The 24216-nt window shown below is 47.6% G+C and overlaps 1 protein-coding gene and 1 pseudogene across 19 annotated transcripts in view; both read left to right on the forward strand.

Moving 5' to 3' along the window:
- Positions 1 to 24216, forward strand: part of NCAM1 (neural cell adhesion molecule 1) — a 329589-nt gene that overhangs the window by 175058 nt on the left and 130315 nt on the right. The gene's annotated exons all lie outside the window — the stretch shown is intronic.
- On the forward strand, positions 1676 to 12467 carry LOC100343112 (large ribosomal subunit protein eL43-like; annotated as a pseudogene).

A 24216-nucleotide genomic window follows, 5' to 3' on the forward strand; every position in this document is an offset into this window, starting at 1 on the left:
GTTCTAGTACTATTGGTTGAACTCTGTAATTAACACACAATTATTCTTAGGTGTTTAAATTTTAACTGAAAAGTGATCCCTGTTAAATATAAGAGTGGGAATAAGAGAGGGAGGAGATGTACAATTTGGGACATGCTCAATCAGACTTGCCCCAAATGGTGGAGTTAGAAATGTGCCAGGGGATTCCAGTACAGTCCCATCAAGGTGGCATGTACCCATGCCATCTCACTAGTCCAAGTGATCAACTTCAGTTCACAATTATCACACTGATAGGTCTAAGAGTCAAAGGGATCACACAAACAAGACTAGTGTCTGCTAATACTGACTGATAGAATCAAAAAGGGAGAGAACGATCCAACATGGGAAGCGGGATACACAGCAGACTCATAGAATGGCAGATGTCCTAAATAGCACTCTGGCCTCAGAATCAGCCCTCAAGGCATTCAGATATGCCTGAAGAGCCCATGAGAGTATTTTAGGCATGGAAAGCCAAGACACTCTGGAAAAAAAAAAAAAAAAAGACCTAAATGAAAGATCTCTGCGAGTGAGATCCCAATGGAAAGAACGGGGCCATCAAAGAAGGAGGTACCTTTCTCTGAAGGGAGGAGAAAACTTCCACTTTGACTATGACCCTGTCTGAATAAGATTGAAGTCGGCGAACCCAAAAGGCTTCCATAGCCTTGGCAACTCATGACTAGAGCCTAGGGAGATTACTGATGCCACAAACAAGAGTGTCAAATTGTTAAGTCAACGACAGGAGTCACTGTGTACTTACTTCTCATGTGGGATCTGTCCTTAATGTGTTGTCCATTGTGAAGTAGTGCTATAACTAGTACTGAAACAGTATTTTTACACTTTGTGTTTCTGTGTGGGTGCAAACTGATGAAATCTTTACTTAATATATACTGAATTGATCTTCTGTATATAAAGATAATTGAAAATAAAAAAAATGTGAGTCTATTCACCATATAAATAGTGTCCTTTCTCTTAAGAGGAATGATCTAGAACTAGTACCCGCCTTATGATAAGTTAAAGCAGCTCTTAATTCCTGATCAGGTCCCGCTAGCCTATTTCAGTGGATCCTGTGTGCCCTGATCTTCTAAGCCTGTGGTTTGTTGGATGGCACCAGCTTTCCTTCAAATCCTGTCCCCTCCTCTTCACTCTCTGGGCCTTTTGGCAAAAGGCAGTGTTTTGCATGAGAGCAGAAATTTCAGAAAGAAATTGTTTGGTCTTTGAAAGGTGTTGGAGGTTCATTGATTTTATTTTCCTCTACATATTGTTCTGACTGCGCTGGGTTAAATCTCCCTTCTTGCTTGTAGCAAGAAGGCTGGGATCTTTGTTTGAAAGCCACAGTCTGTGTTGCTGGCATCCCATATGGATGCCAGTTTGAGTCCCGGCTGCTCCACTTCCCATCCAGTTCCCTGCTAATGGCCTGGGAAAGCAGCAGAGGGTGATGCAAGTCCTTGGGCCCCTGCCCTCACGTGGGAGACCTGGAAGAAGCTCCTGGCTTCTGGCTTTGGCCTGGCCCAACCTAGGACATTGTGGCCATCTGTGGATTGAACCAGCAGATGGAAGACTTCTCTATCTCTCTATGTAACTCTGACGTTCAAATAAATAAATATATAAATCTTCAAAGCTAAACACCTCTCTGGGCTGGGACCTAGGTGGCAGCGATATGGCCAAACGCACCTAGAAGGTCAGGATCATGGGTAAATATGGGACCCGCTATGGTGCCTCCCTCCGGAAAATGGTGAGGAAAACTGAAATCAGCCAGAATACCAAGTAACACTTGCGCCTTCTGCAGCAAAATCAAGGTGAAAAGACGAGCCATGGAGATCTGGCACTCTGGTTCCTGCATGCAAACAGTAGCTGGTGGCACCTGGACATACAACACCATCACAGTGAAGTCTGTAATCAGAAGGCTGAAAGAATTGAAAGACCAGTAGGGGTGCCATCTTTGAGACATCAGTAGCCTATAATAAATGGGTTAATTTATATAACATAACTAAACTTGGGATTTGAGTTGTGGCACGGTGGGCTAAGGTGCAGCTTGGGGTGCCTGCATCTCACATAGGAGTGCCTAAGATCTAGTCCTGCCTCTGCCTCCTATCCAGCTTCTTTATTATGTGCCTAGGAGGTGCAGACAATGACCCAAGTGTTTGGGTTCCTGCCTCCCACCTCGGAGACCTGGGTGGAGTTACTGTCTCTTGGCTTCAGCTTGGCCCAGTGCCAGCTGTTGTGGGCACTTGGGGATTGAACCAGCAGGTGAAAGATCTCTCTCTCTCTCTCTCTCTCTGTCTCTCTCTCATTCTGCCTTTTAAACAAACTCTGGGCCATCTGGTTTTGTGCACCAGTTGTACATCCTGGTATGTATGTCATCGTTTCCTCCTGCCTTCATCATTTGCTGCTCTAAGTGGGAAGGGACTTGAGGGGATAGGGACTCTCCTCTCCCTCCCCTCCCACACCTGAGAGAAGGGTAGAGCAGTGCTCCATTGCTCTGGGACACTTACCCTGACCTTTGCCTCATCCTCCTTCTCCTCCTGTATTTTAGGTGGAGAGAAGACACAGATGTTCCTCATGCCACTGCTCACACATACAGTGCTCTCTGTAGGTGTGGCTGCTTCTCCGGTACCCCAGAGTGGTGGTGGGTGCCCACCAGGTGGGAGACATCCAAATACTGACCCAAAGGAGAGTCCTTCAGAACACCTCCTCCCCCCTCCCCTCCCCCCCTGCTTTCTTTCCTTCTCCACTTCTTTTTTCTTTGAGAGAGACAGACAGAGCTCCTACCCACTGGTTCACACCCCTATGCCTTGCTCAGCCACAGCTGGGCCAGGCAGAGCCAGGAGCCAGGAAAGCCATCTGGGTCTCCTACCTGGTAGCAGGGACTCACTACTTGAACCATCACCTGCTGCTTCCCATGATGTCCACCTGCAGGAAGCTGGGACTAGGAATAGAGTCAAAGCTTGAACGTTGCTGCTCCATTATAGGAAGCGAGCGTCCCAACTAGTGGCTTAGCCAGTCCGCCAAATGCCTGCCCCTGGATCTCCTCCAAAGGTCTCCCTCTTCCACGGTTCCTGGATTGAGGGGATCGATGTTGACTCTACTTTGTCCAGGGACCCCCTCAACTCTGCCCCTGCTGGGGCAGCCCATAATCTTTCCTTCCTTCCTTTACCTGTAGGCTGCCCTCTTGGATGGAGTCCTGGCAACAGGCCTCGCTTCCCTTACATGACTGCTGCCCCCTTTCCCCCTGCCTTTTCTGTCCAGGTCATTGTTCGCCTGCTCGGGAAGGTGCAGGTAACAAGTCAGCTGACCTAGCAATCACCCGCCTGAGAACAGGGTATTGGGTTCCCTTGCAGGAGGCTCTTCCAAAGCCATTCTCTTACATGGTCCCCTTTCTGGTGTCTGTGGGGAGACAGAGGACACCGACTCTGGGGAGGAGAAAGCAAAGTCCTTGGAGGAGCCAAGCCCTCCACCTGCTCTCTCCTCCTTTGTCTTCTCTGTGTGGAGGAAGAAGGAAGGGGCAAGGTGGGAGTGAGGTACAGCAGGGCTGGTCTGCCACTCTTGCTAACGATTTGAGTTCTCTAGAATGTAAGGACCTGACTGTCTCTTTAACCTTAGCCTTGCTTCCTTGGTTACCAGAATGGGCCAACAGAACAAATCCTGCTCAACATTCTGCCCCCCAGTAAAATAAACAGATCTCCACCACTCCTTTGGAATCCTCTAAATCCAGCCCCGCAGGCTGATGGCACTGTTGCTAAGTCCCTGTCTGCGCAGTAAAGCAGCTGTTGTGTGTTCTTCAGAGTGCAAACTGCAGAGTCACCCGAGAGCTCAGGACCCTTCACTCGCTGTTAGTCTTGTGGTGCTCATAGACCTCACTACCTATGACACTGGGCTGATTTCATTCTTTGCTGTGGCTCTTGATGACAATGACTTTCTTTGGAAGAGCTTGCCTTGGCTACTAATTTATCGAAAAGTGGCAGAGTGATAAGCAGGTCTAATACTTTGAAATTTAAAAAAGGAGTAAAAAGAAGCCCCCATGATTCCTGTGTGTGCTCACAGACTCTCACCGCAGCCGTCACGGCGATACTAGACGCATTTACTGACAGCTGGGTTACTTGGGGTCTAGCAAAAAGAGCGTGGATCGACACTTCTGTGAACTTTCTCAGCAGTAGCTTGAATGTATATTTAATGTGTGTCATAAAAGTATGTGCAGATTGCCGGAGGCTTCTGTCGTTAAAGGCCCGGATGCGTTAGCATAATCCATCCCGCTCCCAGCACCTCAGATATCATTGGCAGAGATTTTAGCAATACATGAGCATATGTAATGTTTGTCATCTCTATTAGTACATACACTAATGAAATCAGCCTGCTAATCAGACACTGTGCTAAGGGACAGGATGAGAGTGATGTAGAAAGAAGCCCTTAGAATTCTGAGGTTCAGTTGGGTAGGAACTTTTGGACAATGCTTGTGCAGAGTGGGTGACTTTGATAAGTAGGTAGTTTAGCATTTGAATAAGGGATCTGATCAAACGGGCTTCCTGCAAGTCTTCTAAGGTTGTCGGACAAGGTTGGTTTTCATTGTTACACCTGTTAAGGAAGGAGCCACATTTCCTCTCTAAAGATTTTCATTGTATCTTAAGAAGTCTAATTCCTGACCCCATTTCCTGCTGAAAGATGACAGCATATTCCACTTAGGAAGAAGTGGGGAAATGGTCGTAAACAAATCAAAAGCAATCTCAATGATCTTTATGGAAGGAAGGATTACACTGATGAACTTCCGTTCTCCTATGTAGAGTTACAGCAAGAGACGGCAGCTTAGGGGTGATGAAAGGGCCCTTTATTAGGTTTGAGCAGCCCGAACTGTCTGTGCGTCTCCGCGGCGGCGGCAGCGTGCACTTGAGTCAGGCAGAGGCCTCTCTGCGCTGGCCAGGCAGGGAGCAGCCCAGGTGACTGGGGCCAGAGCGTCTCAGGCTCCAAATCGCCCTTCAACTTTGAAACATCCCAACATCACCCGTTGGGAAATCTGCGAGGCTGGTTTTTGTCCCTCATTGCCAAGTTTGATCTGAGATGTTTCTGAGCTTCTCCATTCCTAAACTACCCTTGACAACAACAACAACAAACAATAACAATAATGCTAATAATTAAAGCTGCCGTTTATTCCGTGCCTGCCTTGGGGATGGCCCTGGGCCCTGTGCTTTTCAACAGTAGCTCTAATCTTTGCACCACTCTTGGAAGGTCAGACTCACTGGGCCGGCCTGGCTCACTCAAGGTCAGGCAGCTCCTCAGAGAGATGGTGCTGGATCAGAGCCTAAGGCACAGAGGTCTCCATGCTCCCCCGTCCCAGGGCGGAGCTGAGCCGGGGGTGGGGGGTGTGCTCAGGACCCTAATTCAGATGTGTTTATCACCACCATCTCCTTATGCTTATCACCCTATTCCATAGCCTAGTCTTTAAGTAACACAAAGAGGTCTGTTCCATCATTCCCGTTCATTTTTCTCATAATTGTATCCTCGGCAGATGCAATTGGCAAATTATCAAGCTTCTCTCATCTCCCTGACATTCTTATGTAATTTTGAAATGCATTTAGATTAAAATTTCTCTCATAAAAAGCAGCATTGTTGGTTTTCAGTCAGAATCCGCTCTGCTCCGGAGCCCCCACTGCAATCACAGGGAAAATTCCCCCACGACGCAGATAGAGAACAGGGAAACTCATGGCAGTGCACTGGGCAGACTCGGGCAGAACTGCCTACACAGTTTCCTCTTATCCCGGCATCCCCTGGGCCCCCTGACAGTGCGCCGGATACTGCAGACCAGCCAGCCACATCTCGATGCAAGGGACCTGGCCAGGTGTAAACCTCCACTGGAAGAGGAATCCTCCTGCGTGTCTCCTGCCTGTGTGTCTCCCGCCTGTGTCAGTGCAGAGCCTGATGCCTCCCGGCCACATTCGTTCCAGCGTGAAGCGCCAAGAAGCTCGTGGTTTCTGCTCATTGTCTGCACTGCACTTCACTCTGTCCCATTCCCTCTTGTGTGTCAGAACCAGGATCGCCAAGCCTGATTCCCTAACAGACTCAGCAGGGTGCTTGTTAAATACACATTCCAGGGCTCCACCCCAGAAGCGCCAGGGGCAGGGTTTAGCAATCATTTTTATAAAAGCAACCAGGTAATTCTCTTGTACAGGTACTGCCTTGGAATAACAAGTAGATTTTTTTTTTCCAGATTTGCTTACTTATTTGAGAGGCAGAATGACAGAGAGTGGGAGAGAGAGCTTCCATCCACTTGTTCACTCCTCCAAATGGCTGCAATGACCTGGGCTGGGCCAGGCTGAAGCAGGAGCCAAGCTCCATCCCACATGGGTGGCAGGGGTCTGGATACTCTGGCCATCTTCTGCTGCTCTTGCAGGCGCTTCAGTAGGGAGCTGGATCAGAAGCAGAGCAACCAGGATTCAAACTGGGGCTTTGCACAAACAGAATTTGTCGTGAACAGATTGCAATAATCAAGGGCTTATCCAGGTGATGGCAGGACCTCCGTGCCCTCACAGGGAACTGCTTCAGGACCTATGCTTTTGTCTGTCTTCTTCCAGGAGCTGTTCAACACAAAGCGCTCACTGCAGCACTGCTGGTCTAATTGCTCCTATAAAAAGAAAGGAATGACGATTAAGGTGGAAGAATAAATGTAACGTGTTTTTAGGCAGACACCTTAAGGGATAGTCTTTTCAAATCCTCCTTGCTCTCAGAAAAATTGATGATGGTTAAGTAGTGTTGAGGGGGTAGATATAAATAAATAAAATGCCAATGTTAAAAATGGAGGTATCCACACTTTGTGATTCAATATCCATCTAAAGAAAAATGAGCTGTAGCAATAAAGAGCTAAGTGGTTAGTGCAAGAAGCAGAAACTAAGCAACTACTCTACATCCTCCTTACTCACTGCATGAGCGAAAGATCCAGGTAGATCTTGACCGTCAAATTGGGCTGCGACCGAGCAAAGCAGCTCTGTGTCAATTGCTGGGAACTTAGGGCATATTTGCCTTCAACACAAAGGGGCACCACGTTTGTGCTGGGCGCCTGTACCAGCCTGAGCTGGCAGAAGGGAGTGTGAAGGGGTGGACAGGGCTACCAAATACCCCCGGTAGCATGCCCACCGAGGGCCTGGCACTGAGGTGTGATGTCCCGTCCCTGGGGCTGGTCTTGTGTTTTTCCTCGGCTGGTGTCTGCTCCATTATTTAATCCATGCACCATTAACCCCAGACAGTTTTGGCAAGCACGCTCTCCTTCCAACAACACCCAGTGCTCACGGCACTGCCCATGGATGCAGTAAGTTTTTGCTGCTTGGCTCTTGTTATGGAACAGGAGGCATGGGAGAAAGGTTTGGAAAACAGGAAGACCAATCATTGTATCCCCAGTGTGCACCTTATGAGCTGTGGGCTGGGGTTGGCATGCTCTCATCTCCATACCTCAGTTTGTTCTTCTGTGAAATGGGAATAAAAGCAACCTGTAGGTTATCAGCCAGTCTGGTCAGGTAGTAGAATGGCTCCTGAACCTACTGTTCTTCTCTTGGAGCTCTGGGTACAAGAATCAGGGATGAACAGTTTCTCCCCTCAGTGTCCACAATCCAGGGGGAGGGCTGATTGTGCGAAGCTACATGTGTCACGATGACAGTAGTGCCAAAGAGCTCTCTGCCTGCTCACCCCTGCAGAAGTGCCCTTTCCCTCTGCTGTCTTTATGCGACATGCTCCTGCCTTTTGTCACTTGTTTCTTGGGGTTGGTTTGCTCACTGCTTTGTGCCTGGGCTTGCAAGCTTAAAAATAGGTCTCGTACACCTTGTTTTATTTTAGACTCTGCTCAGCAGGTCAGCCTGGACTCCAAAGAGGATGGAGTGAGTGGAAAGACAGGAGCAGCTGTGTGTGGCTGAGGGTGCGGGTGTGATTTGTAAATGCAGCTCTGTCTCTGGGGGTGGCTTGTAGTCTCTGGTTTTGCATGATACGTAGTTGTAGAGTTTTTGAAGCCGTACTTTGTCAAAGTGTGCACGTGCATATATGTGCTCTGAGACACATACATCCACAATTTATTAAAATGAAATCCTGACTGAGATTATGTAGAGCAAAGAGAGGACAGAGGAGAGGGTGTTTGGCCCAGAGGGTAAGACACCAGGTGCGGTGCCTGGCCCCACCCACATCACAGTGTGTGCCTTGCCTGGCTCTGCTCCTGTCCCCAGCAGCCCTAGCAACACAGACCCTGGGATGCAGTGGTGGTGGCTCAAGTTGTTGGGTCTCTGCCACCCACGTGGGAGACCTGGATTGAATTCTTGGCTCCCAACTTTGGCCTGGCCCAACCTGACTCTTAGGGGCATTTGGTGAGTGAAACAGTGGATAGGAACACACTTGCTTGATCTCTCTCTTCCCGCTCAAATAAATACAGAAAAAAAATTGAAGAGAGTAGAAACATTAAGCCATTGCCTACCTGGGAGCCGTGCACTTCAAGGGAGGCCTTTGGTCTTTTCATGCCATTTGGTCTCTTAGAGGGACTCTAGGAAAAGCCAACACGACATGGCAACATTCTCCTTCCAGTTCTGTTAGACGGAGGGCCTCCGTGTTCCCTGAAGAGGGCCCTTTTTGTCTGACAAATGAAGATACTTTCAATAAAAATCTATTATTAGTGTGGAATCTAAGGGCCAAGTTTTGCTTTTGAAAATTAAACTGTTGCCCCGGCAGATCGGTTTCTGCATGATTTTCTCTGGCTCTGTATGCATCCATTGGCTTAGTCCTCACTATAATGAGATTCTTTCTCGGTGTGTTTCCTGGGCACTCTATAGACAAGGGTCTGTATTTTTTTATGCCAGTGACAGTGACCGAGATGTATGAGCAGCCGTCCTTTGCCCCCGAATCGCCCGCTCAGTCACAGCTGTGAGATGAACACGAGGAGTGAGCAAGGCCAAGTCCTGTGCATTTTATCCCGTGATTAAATGTGGCGTTCTGTTGGAGGAACTCCTTAGGACTGATCTTTCCCCACGCATGCCAGAGGAGCACAACATGTAAAATAAATACCCTGGCACCAGGATTGCTAGGAGAGAGGCAGGAATCTGGGTTCTGAGGTGCTTTTATGAGCCTGGGCAGTATTGTGGAGATCTTGAATAAAGAAGATGTGTGGTGAGTGGCCAGGGTGAGGCAGCTTTAATCACTCTGCCCTTGAGGTTCTTTCAGCCCCTTCTGGACCAGTCAATAGGCTGGTGATGTAGCATAATGGTCTTTCTGCTTCAGGTTTTGTTGTATTCGTACAATGCAAACATTTTAGGCAGGGCACACATTACCTTTTCATGTCATTGCTATATTTTTAATAGCACTAATAGCTCTACTGGCTGAACATGTGGACACCTAGGGCCACCTTCTCGGCTATACCATTGTTAATTCAAATGATCAGATAACCACAGGCTAGGCCCAGTACATCTTCTAAATTTCAGCATCTTTTGTCTGACACTTGAGACCCTGGTAACTTTGAGGCCTTTCTCACTGGTCCTTCCGGGAAGCAGGTCTGGGAGCGCTAAGCTTTTCTTAGCAGTGTCTGAAGAACCTGGGTTGTTTCATGAGGGGATAAAGAATATTTTTAGGATCATGGTACTTGTTTATTGTTAACTTCCATATTTAGAACCGTGGAGTGATGTTCTATCATTTGATATATTTGTATTATATACTTTCCACATGTCTAGCACTGTGCAGGGCACAGGGTATAACTGTGAACTGTGAGTGTGTGCACATACATTGAATGAAAATTAAAAAGTGTGCTAGAAAGTGACGTGTTTCAGTGAGGAAAGAAATCAAAGAGCACCTGGGATTGGCAGCTCCAGGGAACAGTGGTGCTGGCAAATTACGCAGGTTTGCAAAACGACTTGGGTGTGGGTTATGGACTGAATTCTGCACAATGCTTACTCTGTAGATATCAGTTGTACTATTTTCTTATTATTTAATGCTTCATGCTATGCCCTGCTTCTATTAGTAGTTTGTAAGCAACGGGAAAACAGGGCTTGCAAATCCTAAGTCCTGCCTTCCTCTACAGCATTGATTCCATTGAAATCCACATTGTAGATGCTTCCTGCTTTAAGTAGTGAATTTAGACATCTCTGTTGACATGAGACAAGTATGGCCTTGGTGTGGCTGCTTTATAAGCCTCTATCGATGGTGTTTTGGGGGTCCATGTGGCTATGGATGTTTTTCCTAAGGTAGAACAGTTTTATTGTTGGACTTCTTTGCCTACCAGTTCATAGTAACCACCTTCTTACAGCCCAAGATAGATTACAAGAAAAACTACTAGAGTTTTACCCATGTTGTTTCTCTCCGCTGATCTAAACCAACTGGCAACAGTTGTCTCTCGGTTCATATTTAGCTCTGAAGTTAATCAGACCTTGTGGTCTGACGCAAGATATTCCAGTTGCTGTTAGGAATTTCTTTCTTATGCTCCTTCTAAATTTAATTGAAGCCTGTTTGTCTTTCTCGAGGTGGGCCTTGGTAGAGGCAGACAACCCAGTTGATGTGATGAGCAGCCAGCCCTGGCAGGAGCCCTGCAGGGCTGCGTGAGGAGTGACACAAAGCCACCTGCTGCACTACCACACACTGGCAGCTGTGCCCTTCACTGGGCTCCTAGGGGCATTCTCTTCAAGTCCATGTTAGTCAGAGACTATGAGGACCAACACATGTCCAGAGGAGCTTTAAAAGGCGGATTTGTTAGAGGCGTGCAGAGGCAGCTAGTAGAAGCTGAGATCTGGAAGTGAGGGGTGTGCAGGTCAGGGTGGTGTGCACCGCTGTAGCAGGTTAACTCGGGGCCTCAGTGCTCAGCGTGGTAGACACCGACTCCTCACACAGGCATCAGTGGCTGGGCAGGGTAGGCTGTGCTCCATACAGTCACTCAGGGGCCCAGGATGGTAGAGCTCTACCGTCTTCATGCTGGATGTCACCAGCCAGTTGGCAGCCAGAGGGAAAACCGGCAGGCCCTTCTACAGGCCAGTCATGGAGGCAGCACATCCCATGTCCACCCAGAGCCCACTGGCCGGAACCAGCCGTGTGGCCACGGTGTGCAGCCATCTGCCCGGGGGGAATGGGAGGAAGGCTACCCATCTCTGCCACGCCAGATGAACCACTTCCCGTGCCCTGCCACAGCTGTGCATCCCAGCCCCATTCCTGGTCAGATGAGGACAAATGATGCTCTTTAGTGAGAAAGGAAGCACACCAGTCCTCCAGAGACTTCCACTGTCCTGCCTGCTTAGGGCCACTGTCCACACAGGCCCTTTCGTTGCCCCTCAGCCCTTGCTGGCAGTCACCGGTCAACTGAGCTGTTAGCGTATCGTGTGCAGGGCTCACTGCACACGCTGACGAGAGGCGTGGAAATACTGTCTGTACAACATGGGAAGAAAGCTGGCTGACTCGTGAGACTGACCTAAATTTTGAGCCAGGCAATGAGAATTTGCCTTTTTTTTTTAAACAAGGGAAAGATGATAAAAGGACAGCTTCCCTCAAGTCACATCTGTTCAGTTCTGCCTCGGCTCTGGGTAAAGTGTGCTGTTTGATTCCCGAAGAGAACGGAGCTCCACCTCTCCTCCCGTGGTGTCCACGCTGGATTTTCTCCCCAGAATGGCAGTCAGCCCCACTCTCAGGTTTAAGGAGGGTGCAGATGGCTTTGGGATCAGGCATATACTGGAGCGTGTGAGAGAGAGAAAGAGGAGAGGAGAGAAATGGAGGTTGTGCGTATGAGAGAGGGAGAGATTGAGATTGTGTATGAGAGAAATTGAGACCAAGTGAGAGAGACTGTAAGATTGAAATTGTGTATAAGAGAAACCGAGATCAAGTGTGAAAGAGAGGCAACGCAGCGGTGTTGGGGACCAGAGCACCTGCCCTGCCCACACCCGCGAGGGCTGGAGAACAGTAGCCACCTCCCCGCAAGGCCTCGCCTGAGAGGCCGTGTATATCAGTGTCTCACAGGTCACGGCTCTGAAACGCTGGCCGATGTAACAAGCGTTGGTGCCAGTGCCTTGGATCCGGGTTTACGGAGTGGATTTCTTTTCTTGAGTTCAGGAGAGAAATTAGCCCTCCGACAGCCCCGTTGTCTGGCGTCGTCGAAGGAGGAGTTGTGTCCTGTGTGTTTTTAGTAACAGAATCAGCAGCTAAGAAAAGACAAGCTCGGGAGGGAAGTCCTTGGGTAGACGGGGAAGTCTTCTCTTTGTTCTCTGTGCCGGAAGCTATAGGTTTCTAATTAGGAAGGAAGGAGAGTGGCGCTCATGAAGGGTGTCATTGTGTATTGAAATATCCGTGTTGTGTATTGCTGTGCTCTTCATGAAATGAATGTTACTTAGGAGAACACTGTGTCCTTCTTTCCAAGGACATAAACTAACAGTCTTCTCTTTTCTTTTTTGCTTTGCTTTCCACCCTGGTGCTGTGCCTGTGTGTCCTGTCACAATGGAATTCCTTCATCTATCTCACATCCCAACAAAAAGGTAAGAACTGCAAAATGTTTTGATGCGCTGAGCAGGCATGCTGTGACCTCTGGGCTTTCTTTCCTTTAAGAGAAATGCGATGGGTTGGAAAGATGGTCCTTTTTGTATGGGTGTCTGGCTGATTGATGCCACGTCTCCTGAGGCCTGGTGTTGAGTGACACTCAGGTTGGGGGGGTGCGGCGTGTGTGAGTGGAGAGGCATGTGTCTTTGTGAATTGTTGTCAGTAGCCCACTAGCACAGTGGGCAATTCACAGACATTTCACAGTTACACTTCATAAGGATCAACATTTTAAATGTAAAGGTGAGTGGAGTGTTAACGTTGCTCTATCCCCATGCTTTGAAGCAACAGTAATGCAAGCAATAGTGACTGAGTGCAATCTGGGGCTTTGTTAGGTGGGTGTGACGGTAGGGGCAAGACCGCTCAGGTGTTCTGCCAGGTGGGAGGGCTTGGAGTTTGTGCCTGCTAACCACACCCACCTGCCATAGTTGCCGTTTTCTTTCTTTGCCTTTTTTTCATGGTTAAAAAGAAGCCACATAACACATACCATTTACAACTGTATTTGTGTGCCATTAGGTATTGTTAGGTATATTCGCAAGGATGGGAAGCAGATTTCCAGAACTTTCTCTTCTTGCAAAATTAGAACTCTATGCCTCTTAAACAGCGACCTTGCTCTGCCCCTTGCTTCCAGCCCCTGGCAGTCTCTGCTCTGCTTTAGAAACCTCATGTCAGTGGAGTGTTCGAGCATTTGCCTTAGTTTGCACGCCATAATATCCTCAAGGTTCACCCACATTTTAGTGTGTAACAGGGTTTCCTTCCCCTTTGAAGACTGAATAATATTCTGCTGTGCATATATCCTGCATCTTGTTGATCTGTCTCTCTGTTGATGGACACTTGGCTTGCTCCCACCTCTTGGCTGTTGTGCATAATGCTAAGGTGAACATGGGCGTGTAAATATTCCAGCCTACCTTCGCACTGGATGAGCTGTACACATCCATTCTGAAAGTGAGTCTTCACTCTCCTGTGTTAGTCATTTAGTTACCATAGCCTCTCCCTTCAAGGTTAGTGCTTAGCATGCATCAGGAAGTTTGGTGGCTGGCAGATACTTATCTCCTATCTGGTAACCCAGCCCCCTTTCTCTTCCCTACAAATTTTGGGCAGGAGGTTGTAGAAGCACATTTTCCGCCTCCACTCGTATTCCAGCTTGTGGGATGATATTCTTTCATAACATACAGCTGCTGCAAGTATTTTTGTAATGTATCATTTCATATCAATCATGTGAGCTCGGGACTGGTCATGAATTCAAATCTTGCTGCTTTGTGGTTGGAAAAAGTTTGCTTCCTTATATTCATCCATACTAAGAAGAGGAAAGCACCATGTGGGTCCTCGGTGGTGGATGCTTTTCTGCTCTTTCCTGTGAGCTCCCTGCTGGGCACACCAGATCAGGTGACGGAGAGTGCTGCCTGGACCTGCTTTCTATGCTGTGGCCCTCAGACTCCGTCATGATGGGCCTGATGGAGAAGGGAACTGTTTTCCTTAGAAGCCTCTGAGAGCTGGCGCCACGGCTCACTAGGCTAATCCTCCACCTTGCGGCGCCGGCACACCGGGTTCTAGTCCCGGTCAGGGCGCCAGATTCTGTCCCGGTTGCCCCTCTTCCAGGCCAGCTCTCTGATGTGGCCAGGGAGTGCAGTGGAGGATGGCCCAAGTGCTTGCTTGGGCCCTGGACCCCATGGGAGACCAGGAGAAGCATCTGGTTCCTGCCTTTGGATCAGCACACGGTTGCAGCGTGACAGCCACGGCGGCCATTGGAGGGTGAACCAACAGCAAAGGAAGACCTTTCTCTCTGTCTCTCTCTCTCACTGTCCACTCTGTCTGTAAAAAAATAAAATAAAAATAAAAAATAAAAAAAAAGAAGCCTCTGAGAGTAGTGGCAAGGATGGGAGCCAAGGAGGTGAGCGGCTGGGAGGTTTCAGTGATGTTGGTGCTGTTGCAATTGGCATGGCTGAGTGCAGGCCCAGATGCTCTACAGGGGTATTATCTATAGGTAGGGGTTGGAGTCACCTTTGGAGAGGCAAATGGGGGGGGGGGATAACCGTGTTATGACTTTTTTAGAAAAATATAGTTTATAAGAAAGCACCAAGAATATGCTTTTTAACGGGCAATATGAGTGGTTCTGAAAGTGTGCCCTAGACAATTTATTTCTTCACAAGACAGATCATCCACCTGCTGGTTTACTCCCCAGATACCAGCGACAGCCATAACTGGGCCAGGCTGAGCATGGAACTGGGCCCTCAGTCTGGGTCTCCTTCGTGGTGGAAGGGACCCAAGTACTTGATCCATCACTTGCTCCCTCCAGGGTGCACGTTAGCGGAAGCTGGAATCAGGAGCAGAGCTTGGACTTAAACCCAGCACTCTGCCAGTGTGGCATCTTACCTGCAGCACCAAACGCCTGCCTTGAGACTGGGTTCTTGGGGTGGAAGACAGACAGACTTAGCAACAGGGTCTGTGGCAAATGAGGAGGCTCCTACTATCTGGCTTCATAAAATACACCACCTGGGTGGTGCAGGTCACTGGGCACGCAGCCAGCGAGGTGGGGCCTCCTGATCCAGGACAGTTAGTGACACTGGAGGCTGTGGGAGCTGCTTGGGAGACATTTTCTAACCAGTGCTTTGTGAATATTCCTATGTGCTCTTCGTGGAGATCAGGGGTGTCTTGCATTCTGCCCGATCCACCTGCAGTGCTGTGGAGGCAAGATGACTTAATACTCACAAAGCCAATGTCATGATGAAAATGTTTGCTGGGAAACCCAGGGCCAGCGACTGCTTGAACATCAGTAATGAGGAGGCTGGAAAGCAGGCTTTCTTGCATGTTATATGGGCTTGGGGAGTACCTCTTTTTTGTGTGTGTCCAAAAACTTGTATAATTGATAGAACACAATGAATCTCCCTTGTGGTTTAATTTACTTTCACATTAATTTGGAAGTAAATGAGGTTGGACAGTGGATACTTAACATGTTCAGGAGTTTTATTTTAGTGTACTTTATTATTTTAAAAAATGATTGTGTCTTTTTAAATTTTATTTTTAGATTATAAATAACAGATTATAATTGTATGCATTCATATGTATATTTATGATTTATGGATACAATGTGGGATAATTAAATCAAGCTAATTAGTATATCCATCTCCTCAAATATTTATCTTTTTTATGGTGAAAATATTTGAAATTTTTCTCAGCAGTTTTGAAATATACAATTCAGTATTATTTGCTATATTCTGCATCCTGTGTAGCATACCTCAAAGGAAAAAAAAAAACAAAAAAAAACCGTGCTTCTACCTGAGACCTTGGACCCTTCAACTATTGTCTGCCCGTTGCCATCATCCTCCGGTCCCTCTACCCCCACTTTGCTGTCTGCCTCTATGATTTCAGTTGTTGTAGATCCCACATGTGAGTGAGAGCATGTGGTATTTGGCTTTTTGTGCCTGGCTTATTTCGCTTCGCATAATGTTCTTCGTGTTGTTTCAAATGACAGAATTTCTTATTTTTAAGGCTGAATAGTGTTCCAGTGGATAAATATATCAGGTTTCTTTATCCACTCGTTGTTGCTGGACACTTTAGATTGGTCCCCCCACTTAGCTGTTACTTGACCTGTGTGCATCATGCTATAACGAACATGGGAATGCTGATACCTCTGCAACACAGTGGGGTAGCTAGATCCTATAGTAATTCTACTTTTCAGGGGTTGTTTTTAGGAATCTCTACACAGTTTTCTATAATGCCTGTACTGATTTGCCTTGCCCCCAGCAGTATGCAGAGGTTCCATTTTCTCCATATTTTGTAGTATACTTTAAGTTGAAATTAGGGGCAGATGTTTAGCGTAGCAATTGGGACACCATTTGGAATGCCTGAACCTCATATTAAAGTGCCTGGGTTCAAGTCCCAGTTCCACTCTTGACTCCATTTTCCAGCCAGTTCACACCCCACGAGGCCGCAGGTGATGGTTCAAGTGGTTGGTCCCTGCTACCCCATGTTTCAGATTGTGTGCTCAGTTTCTGGCTTCTGCCTAACCCATTCCCAGGTGTTGCAGGCATTTGAGTCATGAGCTAATGGATGGAAGAGTAGCTCTCAATCTCGATCTCTCTTTCTCCCCCCTTCCTCTTCTTCCTCCCCATCCCCTGCCTTTCAAATCAATTAATAAAAACATTTTTAAAGACGTAAGGACAGCATTGTGGCACAGAGGAGTAAGCTGCTGCTTTGAACACCGGCATCCCATAATGGAGCACAGGTTTCAGTCCCAGCTGCTCCCCTTCTGATGCAGCTCTCTGAGAACTGCACCCGGGAAAAAGCCTGCCACCGAAGTGGGAGATCTGGGTGAAGACCCTAGTTCCTGATTCCAGCTTGGCTCAGTCCTGGCTGTTGCAGCCATCTGGGGAACGAACCAGCATGTGGAAGATCTCTGTCCCTCCCGCTCTCTCTGTAATGCTGCCTTTTAAATAAATAAATAAATAAATAAATCCCCTTTTTTTTTTTTATTACCTAGGTAGTGGATTTTCTCCCTAGACCAGAGAGGAGGGGACTTTGTTTTTCTTTCTTTCCTTTTTTTTTTTTTTTTTTTTTTTTATTTGACAGGTAGAGTTATAGACAGTGAGAGAGAGACAAACAGAAAGGTCTTCCTTCCATTGGTTCACTCCCCAAATGGCCGCTAGGTCTGGAGCTACACCGATCCGAATCCAGGAGCCAGGTGCTTTCTCCTGGTCTCCCATGAGGGTGCAGGGGCCCAAGCACGTAGGCCATTCTCCACTGCCCTCTCGAGACACAGCAGAGAGCTGGCCTGGAAGAGGAGCAACTGAGACTAGAACCCAGCACCCATATGGGATGCCGGCACCGCAGGCCAAAGATTAACCAAGTGAGCTACGGTGTCCGCCCTATTTTTTTTTTTTTTTATTTAACACATAGTATGAATGGTGAGAATGAGACAAGGAGCTAGTGGGGGACATTGTATCATTTTAGTCATAGCCAGGTCACTATGAAACGTGCAGAGAGAAACATAGTGGAGATCTGAGTTTTAGGCTTGGACTGGAGGCAAGATTTGGGCATGATTCATACCGGGAAGAGGATAGGGACAAGGGATGCTATCTATTGGATAAAAGATACAGGCATCCAAAAATACAACCTGAAGGAGTCACCAGGAGAACGGGGGAAGGCAAAGAGAGAGCACCACAGCTGGAGCCCAGGTTGAGGGTCTTCCCAGGTACCCAGTAAAGGATCTCAGAACAGTCTCCTACACCCTCAGGCTTCAGCCCCGCACCCATGCAATTAAATCCAGATGTGGGGTGGGGGAGGAGGGAGCAGAGAGTAATTGTTCAGACTTCTATTCCTTAAAGCCTTCTAAAAGGATTCTTATATCCATGCAGTGTTCAAAACTGAGGGAAAGAGAAATTCTAATGGAAATGCCACAAAGCAGGTGCTTGGTCAATTTGCAGTGCACTCTTCAGTAGAATTGTGGAGTTGAAAGGAGCCCAACTGGATGGTTAGGCAAGGGGTGAATGCAAATGCAGAGCCTACAACTAGGGGGCACAGAATCCAAGAATGTGGCAGGAACGCAGGGGAGCGATGGAAGAGTGAGAGAAAGAATGGCGCTGTCCAGCAAAGGGATGCCATCTTGTTTTAAGCCACAGTGAGGAGCACTGCAGAAGGGCTAACATTAAAGTGGGCCGGAACGAACTTGACCTGGAATTCGGGGGCGGGGGGAGGTCTTGTTCTTAGTGAAGAGTGAGGAGGGGTGGGGGACCGTGGCCAGGAAGGAGGTTTTCACAAAGGAGCCCCACACACGGAAGGAGCCCTTCCCTGTCGCGCGGGAGGTGCTCCCTGCAAAGACATGGCTGGGGAGTGAGGGGGGCTGGGAAGTCAGGCAGACACGGGAGGGGCTGGAATAGTTGCTGCTGTGCCTGGGTCGCACAGGCATGGAGGCCAGCGCAGTGACGCCTGGGCAGCTTCCGCGCTGCCCGAGCTGGCAGAAATGGGCCAGCTCTTCCTGTCTCGGGGATCTGCGGCCGGCTGGACAGCTGGGGTGGTCTGGGGTTGGGAACTGGCTTGCAGGGTTTAGGGACGATGTGAGGGTGCTGTGGGAAGCTGGGCTGTAGGAAGTAGCTTCCAATCCTGAAGCCTGATCTTCTTTTGGAATGGAAATGGCAGGGCAGTGTAGACAAGAGGCAAAAACTGGACTCAAAAAAAATAAGAGGAGTTGAGTAGGGGTGAAAGGCTGTGGGTAGTGGTCGAAGTTGGGGGACCCGAGGGCTCTGTGATGGACAAGGAGAGGACACCCAGGGGAAGGTCAGGGCTGACACTGACCAAGCAGAAGAGGGCCCCTGCTCCTCCTGGGAGGGAACAAGCTGGGCAGCGTGCCCGTGAGAGTCCAGTTTCAATTAAGTCCAAGAAGAGAGGGGAGATTGAAAAATAGACGTGGGATAAAAAGTAGCATGGTAGCCGCAAACCAGGCCACCACAGAAAAAGGGTGACGATGGAATAAAGCTTTGCTTTAAAAAAAAAAAAAAAAAAAAAAAGAAGAAGAAGAAGAGGAGGAGGAGAGGGTAAGCAGTGCAGCCATGTTTTCTTTCCCCTTCAAGACCAAAAATTCAGAGAATATGAGCAAAATGTCGAAATAGCTTAAATAACAGGAATATTTTATGTTCTCCATGTTATCTGGAAACCCAGCTGCTTGCTGACCATTAAAGGAAGCCAGTTATAGACCCAGTAGTGAGTTATTTTAAAATGGAAGCTCTGAAAACACATTTGTCGCAAGATGTTTCTTGACTTGAATTCTCCATTATGTTCCTGGCCTCTGAAGAGAGAGAAGGAAGTAACGCTACGTACAGACATCACTAATTACTCAGTCATCTGACATTCTGGTGGCATCCAGCAACAAATACTACTTAGAGACTCAACACTGTGATTGTTTCTAAGATAGGCGACGTCTCCAAAAACATGAAGCCCACATCTCAAAATGACTTTCCTCAAGCCTGGTGATGGCAAAAACTCATTATTAGAGCCCCCCCCCCCTTTTTTTTTTTACCTTAAAAGCTTTCAGTGAAACTCTGCAATTTACAGAATTCATTACGGTGCACAACTAATTAGAACTTTACAAGAAATCACAGTAGGGAATTAGACATTTTAAAGAGCATTTCCTTGAACGGAAATGGTCTTCGGATAAAGGTTGTCTTGCAGCAAGCAAAGCCCTTGGATTTTCCACGCAGACGGAGACTCAGAGTCTGAGGCGTCCTGTGCTCCCGAATCATTCTTGATCTGTGTGCAGACAAAAGGAAAAGCAACAAAGGCAACAAGGGAGGGACAAGACAGAAATGCAAATCACAGGTCCACAGAGCACCCTGGAAGCCAAACAAAAAAACACAGACCTATCTAATTAGTTTCCAAAGCCAGCATTACCCAAGGAGAAAAAAAAAAAAAAAAGTTCTCATCTCAGAACACAGCAGTGCGGGCTGTGTGAGTCCCAGGTGTACGGGTGATTACTGCAGAGCCCAGAAAGCGGCTGGTGTGCGGCTCAGCTGTCTCTGTGCTGCGCAAATGTGTTTACAGAAAGAATATAACGTCGACCGCGGAGAACCCCCTCCCTGTCCCCAGATTGATTAATTTCTCGACGTGCTGGCAGATTTTTACGTGGACGGGGATCGGGTCTGAGAGATGAATGTGGAAATCAACAGCAGGTGGGAAGTTGGATTTGTCTGGCCCAGCTGCTGCTGCTCACATTTCCTATTCTTTTTGGTTATCTCGATCCAGCATCTGTCATGGAGCAGGACTCGGGGGCTTCTGCCAGCTCAGACCTGGGGAGCCACCATGTTGCCTGAGTCTCGCAGCAGCTCCAGGCCCCGCACAGCACACAGTGACAGCAGGAGCCCGCAGAGTTGAGCCGGTGGTTTTTGGTGTTGTGTTTTGAGTCTTCTCTTGACATACACACATGCCTTCCCCTCCACCTTGCCCTTGGGTACCCAGGATCTGGGCTCTTTCACGATTCCGCCTTACTCGGTTTTATTGCATCAATAACATTCTTATATTTGAATGTGCTTCTCTTTGTATTTTAATCTTGCTGGTGGTACACAGAGATAAAAAAATGACCTGCTTTCTTGTCCCTTGGATTAAGTCTTGAAGGAATAATGTATTTTCCACACAGTCCGGAAATCTTTGTGGAATTTAATCATCCCGCCGACCCACATTTTCAACGTTTCTCAACATTACGAGTTTCAGTGTGGGGTAATCTTCAAGGATCATCTTCCCTGTGCATCCAGCATGCGGGATCTGTGCCCCATCCGTCACAGAGGGCCACACAGCCTCTGCCTGACGCACTGAGGCTGGCCCTGATGTCTAGGCCCGCATGGGGCTCTGTCCCAGTAAGGCTTAGCCTACCTTTCCTGGATAATAGCAAAGGTTGCTATATACCAGGCTTTCTTGCCAGACTGTCACTGAAGAGGCTTGCTTGGATACATTGTGTCTTCTGAACAAAATAATTCACTAATGTCAGTCAGAGCCTTCTACAGAAAATATTAGCTGATTATTCCTGGCGGGGTAAAAGTCAGCTCTTTGATATTTCTTATAAAATCAGAGATGAGCGGGGCAGGCATTTGACACAGCAGTTAGGATGTCTGCATCCCATAGCAGAGTGCCTGGATTGAGTTCCAGCTCTGCTCCTCATTCCAGTTTCCTGCTGATGCACACCCTGGGAGGCAGCAGGTGATCGCTCAAATCCTGGGGTCCCTGCCCCTTCCTGTGGGAGGTGTGAATTTAGTTCCAGACTCCCAGCTTCAGCTTAGCCCAGCTATGGCTGTTGTGGGCATTGAGAGAGTGAACCAGTAGGTGGAAGAAGATCTCTCTCTGTCACTCTGTCTTGCAAATAAAAATAAATATATAAAAAAGGTAATTAAAAAAAAAAGATGAGTGAAATGTCTTTTAAATTTAGTTACACTACAAAATATTACGTACAATGGCACTTCCAAAGAAGACCACTGAACAATTTAAATGTTTATCTTTTGTATTCATCATATGGGTAGTGTTTTCCTCCACTGTTTGTTTCCACTTGAAATCATTTTTACAAAATAATCTAATTTCTATTAACAAGCTGCTGTGGTTTAAGGACTCATTCTTGTTTGTCCTGTCAAGTTACAGGAGACATCAAATATTGACCTGTGCTCTTGTCAGCTTGATGTGTGTCAAGATCCACACCTCTATTTGCAGCCCTTAATTACATTTTTTTCTTCCTTAAGCCTTAGCAAAAACATTTGGTTTTGAATTTATTTTCAACCTTTGAAGAGAAGTAAAATGAAATATTATTTGCAGATTTTTGGCAGAATTGACCTCAAAAATCTCTGCATCCATTTTCAGCTAAAAAAGAAGAAGAAGTTGTCAGAAATCAGAGGGAATAGATGAAAACCAGCAGCCCAGCTAATTTAGGAGAACAGAATCAAAGTTGATGTGAATAGAGATTCACCTATAGAAATGTGGAGGAATCAGATAAAAAGTGGGGAAGAGGCTCAAAAATTGTTACTGCTGATGTCGTCATCTGTCAAGGAAGGAGGGGGTGTGCAGATACAATACTAATGTCTTAGAGTGGGCAGTATCCTGGAGATGAGACCATGCATCCTCCTCAGGAATACCTCAAGGGAGAAGCAGTGCATCATCACCATCTCAGACATTTACCACATAAGGATTCGACACCAAGCACGGTGCAGGGTGTTGGGTTGCAGGGTTGAACAGGACAAAGGGAAGACAGCTCCTACTGCATGGAGTGACACTTGAGTGGGCTACCTGTTGCTGACAGCAAGCTGACATGTTTAAAATCCGCTCCCCATGTTCTGCTGTCTCTGTGTCTTCATGGACTCAGGGACTGTAGAGTCAGGATTGCACCTGCTGGTATCAGAAACCCTCCTCCAGGGCCAATATTGTGGCAGTGCCTAAGCTGCGTGGTCCCTGCTAACCATGTGTGAGACCAGGATGGTGTTCTCAGCTCTTGGCTTTGGCCTGGCACAGAGTGAACCAGAAGATGGGAGATGTCTCTGTCTCTCCTTCTCGGTCTATTTCTCTGCCTTTTGAATAAATAAGTAAATCTTTTTTTAAAAGATGTATTTATTTATTTGAAAGGCAGAGCTACATAGAAGCAGAAAGAGAGAGAGAGGTCTTCCATCTGCTGTTTTGCTCCCCAGATGGCCACAACGGCTGGAGCTGAGCTGATCCAAAGCCAGGGGGCCCAAGGACTTGGGCCATCTTCTACTGCTTTCCCAGGCCACAGCAGAGAGCTGGATTGGAAGTGGGAGAAGCCAGGACTTGACTGGCACCTATATGGAATGCCGGTACTGCAGATGGTGGCTTTACCCGCTATGCCACAGTGCTGGCCCCAATAAGTAAATCTTAAACCAAACAAAGAAACCCTCCTCTGGCTGGCCTCTGGCAGTTCAGTGTTTCTGCTTCTACCTGTGCTCCAGCAGCCTCTTGGGATGCTCTGGGACATAGAGCTGCCCGGAGGGAGGCAGCCTGAGATGGGGCTCGGTGTTTTGTGAGCCCTGGCACATGGGCACCTGCTGTATGGCTCATGCTCAGCTGCAGACCTCAGCGTTTTCACAGCACAGGCTGCTCTCTATTGGATGTAGGACGAGCATGCGTGTGTGAGTGTGAGTGTGTGTGTGTGTGTGTGTGTGAGAGAGAGAGAGAGAGAGAAAGAGAGAAATCACAGCACAGGCTGCTCTCTATTGGATGTGGGATGAGCACTCGTATGTGTGTGTGTGTGAGAGAGAGAGAGAGAGAGAGAGAATCTCCTTTGTTTCATTATGGTTAAAATCAGCCCATGGCCCAGCTTCTTTTGAACTTTATGAATCCTGATTACTTTTTTATGCATGTTTTTGACGGACTCCTTCATCTGTAAACAACTTTTGAGTATTCTCTTACATATATGTGTGTTTATTATTTTATACATTGTGTGCACGTAACATTAACTGGTATCTCAAGCCAGAATATATGTCTAGGGCAAGGTTCATATAGTGAATTCAATCCATATTACAATGAAATCTATATTCCAGTGAAATTGTTCTTGATTTCATTTAAATTTTTTTTATTTTGTAAAAGAGAATGAGATCTGCCATCTGCTGGTTGCCTCCCCAAATACGCACGTGGCTGGGGCTGGGTCAGACCTAAGCCAGACGCTGGGAGCTCAATTGGCCTCCCACGTGGACCGAAGGAGCCCAACTCTTTGAGCCATCACCAGCCACCTCCCGGCCACCTTCCCATTATTATAAGGAAGATGGACTTGGAAACGGAGCTAAGGCTGAAACCCAGGAACTCTATATGGGATGCAGACATCTCAAGCAGTGTCTAAGCCACTAGGTCAAACACGTGCCCCGATGGTTTCATTTTTTGCTGATTTCTGTTCATTTCTCATTAGGCTATTGTTGTCTTGACACAGCTCTCAGGAGAGTAGAACCGTCTGCCCTGCCGTCCGCGTGCTGTTCACTTGTGCCTGCCTTATTATCATTGTGAAACCACTATTTCTTTGTGGGGATATTTTTTGTTAAGCCAGCTACTCATTGGGGGAAGATTGGTTTAGTTAAAAGCAGGTAGTGCGATCCATAAGTCTCCTTCACGGAGCTCAGCCAGAGGGATGCGGATGCCAATCCAGTGAAAGAGAAAAGTGGGTGAGGGACGAGCTTTGCTCTCTCCGTACTGGGGAACCCCTTCAGCCCCAGGCTC

Source organism: Oryctolagus cuniculus, chromosome 1 (assembly GCF_964237555.1).
Source record: "Oryctolagus cuniculus chromosome 1, mOryCun1.1, whole genome shotgun sequence".
Lineage (NCBI taxonomy): Eukaryota > Metazoa > Chordata > Mammalia > Lagomorpha > Leporidae > Oryctolagus > Oryctolagus cuniculus.